The sequence below is a fragment of the Helicoverpa armigera genome, chromosome 30 (assembly GCF_030705265.1).
Source record: "Helicoverpa armigera isolate CAAS_96S chromosome 30, ASM3070526v1, whole genome shotgun sequence".
Classification (NCBI taxonomy): Eukaryota; Metazoa; Arthropoda; class Insecta; order Lepidoptera; family Noctuidae; genus Helicoverpa; species Helicoverpa armigera.
Genome location: NC_087149.1, coordinates 3,518,319 through 3,529,465, shown reverse-complemented (window position 1 = coordinate 3,529,465; position 11,147 = coordinate 3,518,319).

Here is an 11,147-nt window from a genome sequence, read left to right as displayed (position 1 = left end):
CACTAGTTATTTATATTTTCTATGATTTTATCATTTTTTTACTTACATTTTCTTTGAAATAATGAATAAACATGAAACAGGTCTTCTCTATAACTGTGTACCGGCATGGTAATCATAAAATTTCTAAACTGAATGTGGAAATGGCCGCGCTGCTAACGTCAATCGTGGTGACATCGGCTAGTCGGTCGGTCGTTTTAACGTTGAATTTATTATTCTTTTGATTACTTATCAGTGATTAATTGTGTTCTTACACCTGTGTGCAGTGAGCCGGCTTATATCAGTAAGTATTAGTCTATTGATTTTGTCTGTTTACACACGAAAGTTGTTGTGATATCTTTATCTCGTTATCTGTATTTTAATGCTGATTTATACGAATTGATCGCATAAGCCGATTGTAAGACGATGGTTATACTCTTCAGTGATTGCGGCACGATGATAGCACACAGTAGGACGCTTAGATTTCGATTATTTCGTTGCAGAACTTCCGTAACACTTTTGCGGGCAAGGTTGATCGAATTTACATAAAAAATAACATTGTTATTTATTTTGTCGTCGTTTTAGTGTAACGTGGATCTAGTACAAGTATTCCCGCGCGTAATTAATATGTTACACACACCACACGTTAGTAAAAAACATACTTTTTCAATAATAAACAAAGTAGGTTAACATTCAACCATTATGAAAAAAAAGATGATAACTGTTTTTGAATTGTATATAAATTTAGGCTTGCTGTATTAATTTAGGGAACTAAATTATTCCATGTTCTGGGTAGTATTAATTAATTAATTTTAATTTTAAATTGTTTAAAAATAATGTGATTTGAAAGTAGTTCATGTATTATTAAACATTCTACATGTATATAACTGTTATTTATCCTCACTAATATTATAAATACCAAAATAATTACGTCTGTCTGTCACACTTTCACTCGCAAACTAAAGCACCAGTTTTAAAGAAACTTGGTAAAAAGGTGGTCTAAAGTCTCAGAAACAGTGCTGGAAATACTTCCTTAGGGGTACGGATGGCAATGTAAACCATGGTGGAACTATGAGCATATCTACACTAATATAAAGGAAACATTTTGTTTGTACTCTAGAGATTAGAAAATTCAGAACTGATTCGAAAAATTCTTTCCCTGGTTATTTATGTACTGGCTTCTGCCAAAGAGCAAGAGTTTCCAAGAGAATTCTTCAAAAGTCATGCATAAAAACTATCCTATATTCTTTCTCAAAGTCAACTCTAAATATAAAATTTTATAAAAATCAGTTCAGTGCTTTAGACGTGAAAGCGTAACAGACAGACAGAGTTACTTTCGCATTTATAATATTAGTAGGGATTTAGCAGTTTATGTACACAGTTACACACACAGAATACAGACAAGAAGAAAAATAGAACAGATAGTAGAAAGGCACAGCTTATTTCATGAGAACTCTCTTCCAGCAGGCCCATTATGTACTCTTGTAAAGCTACACTCTTCCCATATTCCCTAGTAAACTATATTTTATCCCAGTATTGGCAGTAGTTCCCCCCAGACAAGCATGAAACTGCGGGAAAAGACCTCGTTATTGGCGCAATATGTCATCCTCTTGCATTTTTCCCCATCTCTCGTCATACTAACACTTTTTCAGACAAAACTATGAACCAATAATATGTCTTGGGAACCCATAATGGAAAATTACAGAGTAATTTTGCACCCTCCATTTAAGTAAGTCCCATTGACATAATTGGGCAGGAAGCCTTAGAAAAAATATATTAACAGAATGCTTGGAACATTTCCTGATTAATTTTGTTCCTTTATAGTAGCAGGGAAAAGGTTCGGCAGATGATGATCCACTCTTGTATACCAATATTATATATTTAAAAAAGAAAGTTTTTTTTGTTACAGTAGAAAAACGAATTAAAAGTAAAACATGAAAGGACAAAACTAAACAACAAAAAATTTTCAAAATTGCAAACAAGGTCACAGCTCAGCATATTATTATCAAGTCAAAAAATGAACTCCACATTTCCGATATTTGTTTTTCTTTTTTTTTTGAATTTTTTGACAAACAGAACTTATGTATTTATTTAGTAACTGGAAAAAGTAAATAAAGTGAAATATAAAACCAAGGTTAAACTAGACTTTTATCAGAACCAATTGCGTCAATAAGAAAAAAGTCGCCGCTTATTTTTACGGAAGTTTTAAAACAAACATGATATTATTTGTAGACACGACACTCCCATCTACGTACCGGCCGCGTTAAGCATTGCTTAAACTTAGCACATATGCGATAAAAGCAGAAGCCAGTAAGTCTGACACCAGTCTAACCAAGGGGTATTGGGTTGCCCGGGTAACTGGGTGGAGGGGGTCAGATAGGGCAGTCGCTCCTTGTAAAGCACTGGTACTTAGCTACATCCGGTAAGACTGGAAGCTGACCCCAACATAGTTGGGAAAAGGCTCGGAGGATGATATGCGGTAAAAGCACTTATATTCTATATAAGTATGGTTGAAGAGATCGCTTTTAGCGATTAATTTTTTAGATAGAACTGTAAAATGAAATGTGTTTGCATAGCTATCTATGTGCTGTCGCTTCATACTATGGCTCACCATGTCGATACCAATATCGACGATTTTGCCAATGAAAAGTGAGATGAGAAACAAATAGTACTTCTGATTAGTAAAAGGATTTAAGATGATGTTCTATGGGCTGCGGGATTGTTCGCGCGAGTTACCGCGACCCTGGTACATAAAAGACCTACGAAGGAACATGATGGGTTTTAGTCAGTAAGAGTCTGACACTCCCTCACGCTGTTAACCCACAGCGGGAGGAGTCATTTGATGATATCTCATTAAAAAAAAACCAGCCAAGTGCGAGTCGGACTCGCGCACGAAGGTTTCCGTACCTACCATTATTTATAAAGAGACAAAAAAATCACGTTTGTTGTATGGGAGCCCCCCAAAATATTTACATATTTAATTCTAGTTTTCAGTATTTGTTGTTACAGCGGTAACAAAAATACATCATCTGTGAAAATTTCAGCTCTCTAACTATCACGGTTCATGATATACAGCCTGGTGACAGACGGACGGAGGGACGGACAGAGGAGCAAAAATAATAGGGTCCCATTTTACCCTTTGGGTGCGGAAGCCTAAAAAGATGATGTTGTATAAATGCAAAGTTACTCAGCGCAAACTATATTTATCTATGTACTATCTATCTAGCTTTCATTAACCAGCTTATACAATCAAACGACCTTCCAAGGTCTTTAATATCAATATCAGCAGACTTGTTCACGCATTTCCTAGTGTCATATAGGACATCGTGTCTTTCACACGACTTTGCAAGTTAACCCCGGGCCATCAGGTCAGGGGTTATCTTAAACCGCTCCGTGATCGGTAGAAGGGTAGGTGCTGATCTTAATGTTGCTAGCTGTATTTTATTTTTGTTATTTTTGAACGCGGAAAAGTTTTTGTTATCAGTTTTCGGTTTTGGACGTGAAATGTAAGAGGTAATTGATAAGGTTGGCTGGTAATTGCTGTGTGACGCGCGAGTGATGTGATATTGGCGGTGTTTCTCGGTTTTTTTGAGGTTTTATTTTGTAGTTTGTAAATGGAGAGAATAATTTAAGATGTCAGGTGACAAAATTTACAAAACGTAAGGGGGCTGCGGGATTGTTAGAAAGAGTTACCGTGGCCCTGGTATATTATGGAGGGCTCCATAAGGAATATGGTGGATTTTAGTCAGTAAAAAGGCTAAGTTTTACTTTGTTCTGAGTAAAACCCACCTGTGTTCGTTCAAGAACCCTCTGTAACAATTCTGCAGCAGAAATCCAATCTTTTCTGTTTTGAATGACTTGGGACTTTAGACGACATACCAAGGGTTATACGAAGTGACGCAAAACCGATGTTCATTTCAATAGCTGTTGACCGAGGGTTACAAAGCAAATACCAAGCCATTTTTGCTTACTGGACTTTGACATTTAACCAGTCCCCAGGTAAAAGTCTATCCACAAATATCGAAGAATCTTCAGCGAAAAGCATGCTGAAGCCACGTGTATGTAAAGCATACACAAATATTTTAAGTGGTCACTCGTTAATGTATGTATCGTACATTCTATGCCGTAGCTAGGTGTCAAGGCTACGTTCTTTGTACCTAATGCGGTGCTGTACACGAAATATTTTACTTGCCCATTGTTGGTTAAATACTCTTTGGTATTATTTGATTGGGTGGGATCAGCTGTCTTTTGTACATCTTTGACAGTCGCTGCAGGACAGTGTACTTGACCATTCATCCTTCTGTCCTTTATCTTCATCAGCCTTTTCATCGTCTCACTGCTGGGCTGCAGCCTCCTCTCACACAGAGAAGGATTGAGCGTTAATCACCCCGCTTGCTCAATGCGGGTTGCTGATTTCAGAATTTATAGTCCAGGTTTTTTCGAGATGTTTACTTTCACCTTTGCATCCTGTCCTTTTCACTATTTTATTTGATGTCAGGTTAGCATATTTACTTCTATCAAACTTTTACTTAGCTGTCATGTCCCTCTTTTTGCAGCCACATAGGCCTTCAACCGCTTTCAACTATGCATCCATCGTTTCTTTGGTTGTCCTCTTCTGCTATATCCATTAACTACGCCTTCCTCACAACATGATCCTTCCAAGGTCCCAAGAAATCTTTGATAGCTAGAGATTCGTTCTCAGTAAAGATTGGTATACAATTGCCATAAAGGTTAAAGAAAACACAATTATGCTTTTATCACAACATCAGTAGTACGCCTTTGCATTTTCAATAAATTCTCATAAATTCATACCGCGGAAATGAACATGGCAATTTGTCTCTACAAATTCAAGATACAAAAATAATATATTCACAATCATTGATCTAGTTAAGGGCGCGGCTGTTATGACCTACAGCTGTTATATAACCGATATTGAGCCAATTACGGAACTGCACTAGTGTGACCTCTAAAGGTCTTTGCTTGAGAATAATATAGCGATCTAGAATAACAGATTTGATTAGGTCAACTTTGTGCGTAAACATTTATCTATTTTTATCTAACGGCGGTAACTTATTTGAAACGCTGATACTTCGAGGGGAACTGCTGTAACCTACAGTATATTTGGGGATGTCGAAAGACGACTTCCAACCATCGTAGACGCGGGTCTATGAGTTATGGGTCGCCGTCCGTCCGTCTAGCAACGACACGACCGTGTCGGCGACTTGTTTTGGCTCTATGCGCTCCTCAAACAGCAGTCAGCAAACTAGGCTGGGTTCCTTTGGGCCGAAGATTGCTGCGGCTGAGGGACTGTTCGATAGAGTTACCGCGGCTCTGCTACATAAAGGTTGACCCGGCGAACTTGATGCCCCTCGGAGACTTTAAGATTGGTTGTTAGACTTTCTGACTACTCGTAACGACGGCCAAAGATGTCCAAATGGCAGCTGAGACCCACCAATTTAATGTGCCTTCCGCAAATGCGTGAATCATATCAAGTATCTTTAAATTCCTGAAACAGGAAGCGCAGCATTCTTGGAAAAAAATCGTTGACTCGTTTTCATTGATATAATTTTCCTGTTAAATCCTATAATTAATTGGTAAAAGCAAGTGACCTCTACACGGTATGCTTCAGTTAAAAAGAACTTTCGAAATAAACAGTTGAATGTCATTGCCGAAATAATTAATTAGATAATAAATCAGAGGTCGACATTTCTTCTTCCGCAAATATACTTATCGGTAACTATCTGCATTTTTAATGTATGGACAGGTGTAAGATTATTTGGCAAGGCAAGCGTTACTTCCGTACAAATAAAAAATGCGAAAGTAACTCTGTCGGTCTGTCTGTCTCTACTCGGTTGCGGAAAGTGGCAAGCAGTCGACTTTACTGCTGAGGCTTCCTCTGCTAGAGATTTACCATAGTAAAGAAAGAACTCTTATCTGGAATTCTATAAAAAAAATTGCAGTTTACTAGGTATAGGTCTCGCGATCAGTATAGAGATGTATGGTAGACCAAACATAACATAGGTCAGGGATTGGCTTACTAAAAAGTTTGATACCCATAGTTGGTAGATAGTTAAGTCTGCTAGAACAGAAAAGCAGCCTTTTGCGATACCCAATTATCTTATAGAACACAGCAAAAAAAAAAACAAAAGCTAACATAATCTCCTACATCGATTTTATCTCAGCAGTTCTCAAACCACCCTTGAACCAATTGTGTCTCCGAATGCCTTCAAACCGTGCCTCTCGCTTTGTGACGCAATAGAGGTCAATATGACAACTTCTAACAAGCTTTGTAGACCTTTCATTAGTGCTAGATAATATTACTGTACCAATACTGCTGTAGGATTAGATAATTGTCAAGTAAGATTGGTTTCAAGTGTCCCAGATTGTTTCTGCGATATTGTTCCTTAGAGTTAGTTACTGAAGGCATAAAAAATTCGCCTTAGGGACTTCTAGTCACGGGTCGAGTGATGGAAAATCTTCAGGAAATCTTTTCCTTAAATACTCCTACGATATTATAGAGGTTCAAGAGACAATTGTTATTATCGTCCTCCTCAAAAATAACCAAAGAGTCTACAATGGCATAAAAAAAGATAATACGTCTATTTGCGAGAAGATGATGCAAAGACAACACAAAAGTAAAACACACCAAAATAAATTATGAACAAGTATCAGAATGACAATATTTGGACTTAAGTGGAGAAATAATAGAAAATATGCGTCACAACAGAACAAAACCACGGACTAGCAAGCGCAGCGTAGGACGTCCACCAACAAGGTGGACAGACGACCTTATAAAGGTCTCCGGAAGACGCTGGATGCAGGTCGCCTCCAAAAGGTATCTGTGGAGATCTAAGGGGGAGGCCTATGTTCAGCAGTGGACGTGCTATGACTGAGATGATGATTTATGATGAGAGCAAAACGACTCTCAAAGAAGTATCTAATACTCCTTCCGATCTGGACGGAGCTAGAAGTGAATCCTTATTGAATACTTGGTGTTCCTTTAACTGCCCTATGTGGTCTAGAGCCATGGAGTAACTCTTTCGAATAATCCACATATCCTCTGGTTGTAAATTCTGAGTATGATGAGAATAGAAAAGGCAAGATATTTTTTTAAAAGATCCATTTTTTTGACGCAATTACTTTCGACTATGTAGATAATATTATACAGAATGAGACGTGATGGCAAAAATACAATATTTGTTTTTCATCATCACACGCTAGCTTGGTTATAAGTATGAGTTTATGTCATCGAGAACAAAATGGCTCGTGGAGGTGTCATAACGCAAAGTCTGCAAGTACATAACGTAGCGAGCCGACATGTGGGTGTTCGGGGGACGAGGAACGTTACTAGCCCCGTCCACACACGCCATTCACACGCGGTTCTTTGGAACCCACCCATATTTTTTAAAACTTAAATCAATCAAGTCCAATCTTTGACATATGTCTTAAGAAACCCGAACGCCTTGTTAGTTTACCTACAAGTGAACGTTATTTGCTGGGCGCCTCCAACAGGTATCTGTGGAGATCTAAGGGGGAGGCCTTTGTTCAGCAGTGGACGTCCTATGGCTGCGATGATGATGATAATGAACATTATTTGACCTACAAGAAGGCGCCTGACCTACCTGCCTTATGGCATCTCTGCTCATCTTTCCTTCCTCCGTAGTTTTTATCAAACAGGTTCTCTATAGGTTTATTATTGAATCGCTTTACCGTCATACATTGTTTGTTTTACGGACTACAAGTGCTAATCAGTGTTAACAAGCTGAGGTTCAAATAATACTTTGTACATTAAAGGACATCATGGTAGTGTGAAAAACTAGCTCGTGTGTGTGAGAGTTTGGTTATTTTTGATTACGTTGTTCGTCTCTTAATTATTACTTACGTACTCTTAGAGGACTGGCGATCAAGACTATTTACATTATAATACATGCATCTTTTGCGGTCGGTCCTGCGCTTGATCTCTTTCCGGTTGTGTCGGATTGTCGTCCCATCATTATGAGAGTGAAGGAATATGGAGTGCACCTGTGTCGGCGCAAATGCTCGTGCACTATAATATGTCTTGCGCAGCTAGCTGGTCTCCTTAAATGAGAACAACCACCGTGGCTGAAATCGGCCGTGGACGCCATTATTACATCTTTTGCAGCCGTTAAGGGTAGTCTGAGACCAGAAAGTCGAGCAACTAGTCTTAGGAGTATCAGGTAACTGGGCACATAACTGCTTCTATGCTTGGAAGCCGACCCCAGCATAGTTTAGGAAAGGGCTAGGCAGATGACGACTTTATCGAGACCTCTATTTGTTGGCATCTAATATGAAGTAATTAAAGTTGTAAGTACTTTACCCGATTTACTGCTTTTAGACAAAGGCAAATTTTCCTCTGACGAGTCCAATCTTATTCCATACATCTTAGTTCTATCTTGATTTTCTTTCAAATAATTGTGCATTTGAATCGTTCTCAAGTCAAGTCTGAACCAAAGGGCTACCTTTCATCATTGCAGTACAAGTACCCTTTGACATAAAGACATTCACGCAACTGATAACGAAGATATATGGATTAGACATATTAATAAATTGTACGTCAATCAATAAAATCTATCTAATCTTAGTGCAAATTCCAAAGTCTTGACATCAAAATTGACTCATTTTTGCGTTTCGCCAATTCTTTGTTTGATTGCGTTAGGTCGATAAATTCCAATATGGATGTTGCTAAATTTTCTGTACCTTATACGTTAATATCAATCATATGGAAAGTACCACCTGCGTATAATCATTGGCAAGGATATTGAGCCCTGACCTTCACCTGCGCAGAAGTGATTTATTGGTTTATTGCCTTAAGTGTACAGTGCGCAAAGTGATCCCCACTCTTCCGCCGAGAGCTCAATATCCGTGCCGATAACTATACCGAAGAGATATAAAATCACTTAGAACTTTTTCGTGCACCTCGATCAAAAGAAAATAAATGGGATCTCTAACACAGAATTTTTCAAATTAGACCAATAGTTCCTCAGATCAATAAACTGCTTTATAATGTAAGTATATGTAGATTGTACCATTGTCCTATCCATATTTTTATTAAATCCCAAGGCAACTAAGGATCATTAAAATAAACATTGCTTCGTCTATTGAGCTTCCTGTATCATAGCGAATCACCATATTTATAGGTTTAAAAGCCTTAAAAATATTTTTTTTGGGCTAAAGTTACATGTTATTTTCGTTCTCTACGCCTGGGCCAAGTAAGGTACTTCTAACCTAAATTAAAACTAACACATTTCGCACAGTTTAGTAATAGTAGTGAAAACAAGCGATGCGTGCCATTAGGGATTACAAAGCAATGATTAAAACGGTAATTACAGGAAATTACAATATCATTATTAATGAGCTATTAAGAAATCGAATATAGTCCTACTTTTGACAGAAATAAGGTACACATAAGCATTAAAATAAAATGTTTTTAACCGACTTGTCAGAAATAAGGTACACAGCAAGCCATAATTTTTTTTTTAATCGACTTAAGAAAAGGAGAAAGTTTTCAAGTCGTCTGTTTTTTTGGTCTCTGCTACTCGATCTCTCGAATATATGAAAGGGCAATAGGTCTCATTGTCACAAAAAACCTCAAAAATAAATTACTCAAACTTCTTAAACGTTAACATTTTTAGTATATTTTATACAAACAATTTTTTTTCTCAGCGTAAAAAGAAAATTACAAGAAAAAAAATCGACCTCTTTCAAAACCCCAATTCTAATTTATATAGCAGTATAACCTTAATAAACAGACCAAGATTTTTGCATCCACAACATAAGCAACCATTTTTATTATTCAATCATAAGGAGCTGCATTTCAAGGTCTGACAATACGCCATCTGCATCCACAAAACTTATGCATATTTCATACTTAACTTACCTACTATGAATAAATAAGACTCGAACAATAGTCCCCGTACCGTTTTGAAAGAAACATCTGACGAGCTATGTCGTCCAAATGGGCTATTTGAAGTCAAAAAGTACCAAGAATTTTTTTTTAAAGAAAACTATTGAGTCTCAAAAGGCATATAGAGTCGTTGCCGGCTGATCAGTTTGTTGATGCAATTTGTCTCGGTGTTGGGAGAAAATTTTGACACTAGCTTTTGTTAAGTCTCCGAAATGTAGAAGCAAATTGTTTCGCTTTTAAAAGGCTCTGAAATCATAATCATCATTCTGCCCTACGCCAATTTTTATATGAGTTCGGCACAGAATGGCGTCTTTCTTCTCACAAGTTATATATTTCGTCTCTATCACAATCCATTCACACTTTATTCGGTCTCCCCCTCTCTTTACATGCTTCTTACATGCTCCTCATAAAAGTCCTGAAAAATTGACGAATTTACAAAGAAGAAGTTGTAAAACTTATAAAGTATTTTCTTTTAGAAAATTACGTAAACTAAAAACATTTGTAAATGTTAGTGCCGAACCGGTTTCTCATTACCTGAAGATAATTTCTGAACAACTTAAAAGTTATAAACAATATAATTTTGAATCTTAAGTCTTACTTCAGTTCGCCAATTCGCTATAAATAAGCCTAGAAATCTGAATAAATAAAAAAATGTTCGCTTAATGACGTCCCTAAAACAATGAAAGGGTTTTAAACTTTAAATTCTCAGCTACCGAAAAAGCTAGTTAAATCAGCAATGCGATCTAGTTACCAATCAAAGTTGTGTTGTTTTTCAAACCAACGCGAATTACAATTCATCACTTGATGTAAACTTGGCCGTGACCCCCTAAAATGTCAGTCTTGTTGCGATGCTGTCCTAAAATGTCAGTGTCATGGTCTCAGACACCGTTTGTTAGAAGCTCTACGTCATCATGGCCCGGACAATGACTTACGGCCCGACAGTTACGTAAATTGATCGTAGTAGGGCATAATATAACTTGAATTCCGTAGTAACTTTCACCTTGATTCAGCATTTTTTGCAGGCTCGTCTTTCCTTTTTGAATTTGTAGGAAGCTGGTGATTTTTGTCTTTTTTGTGGCGGGTTTTTGGTCACATGCAATATCACGTGAGGATTACCAAAAAAATATCTGTATTGTGATTACATTTCACCTTAATAATTGTGTCCCAACCTCTTGATAACGGTTCATGCACCCGTCATAGTCGCCGCACGAGGGAACGGAACGCACCACACTAAATTATGTATGCG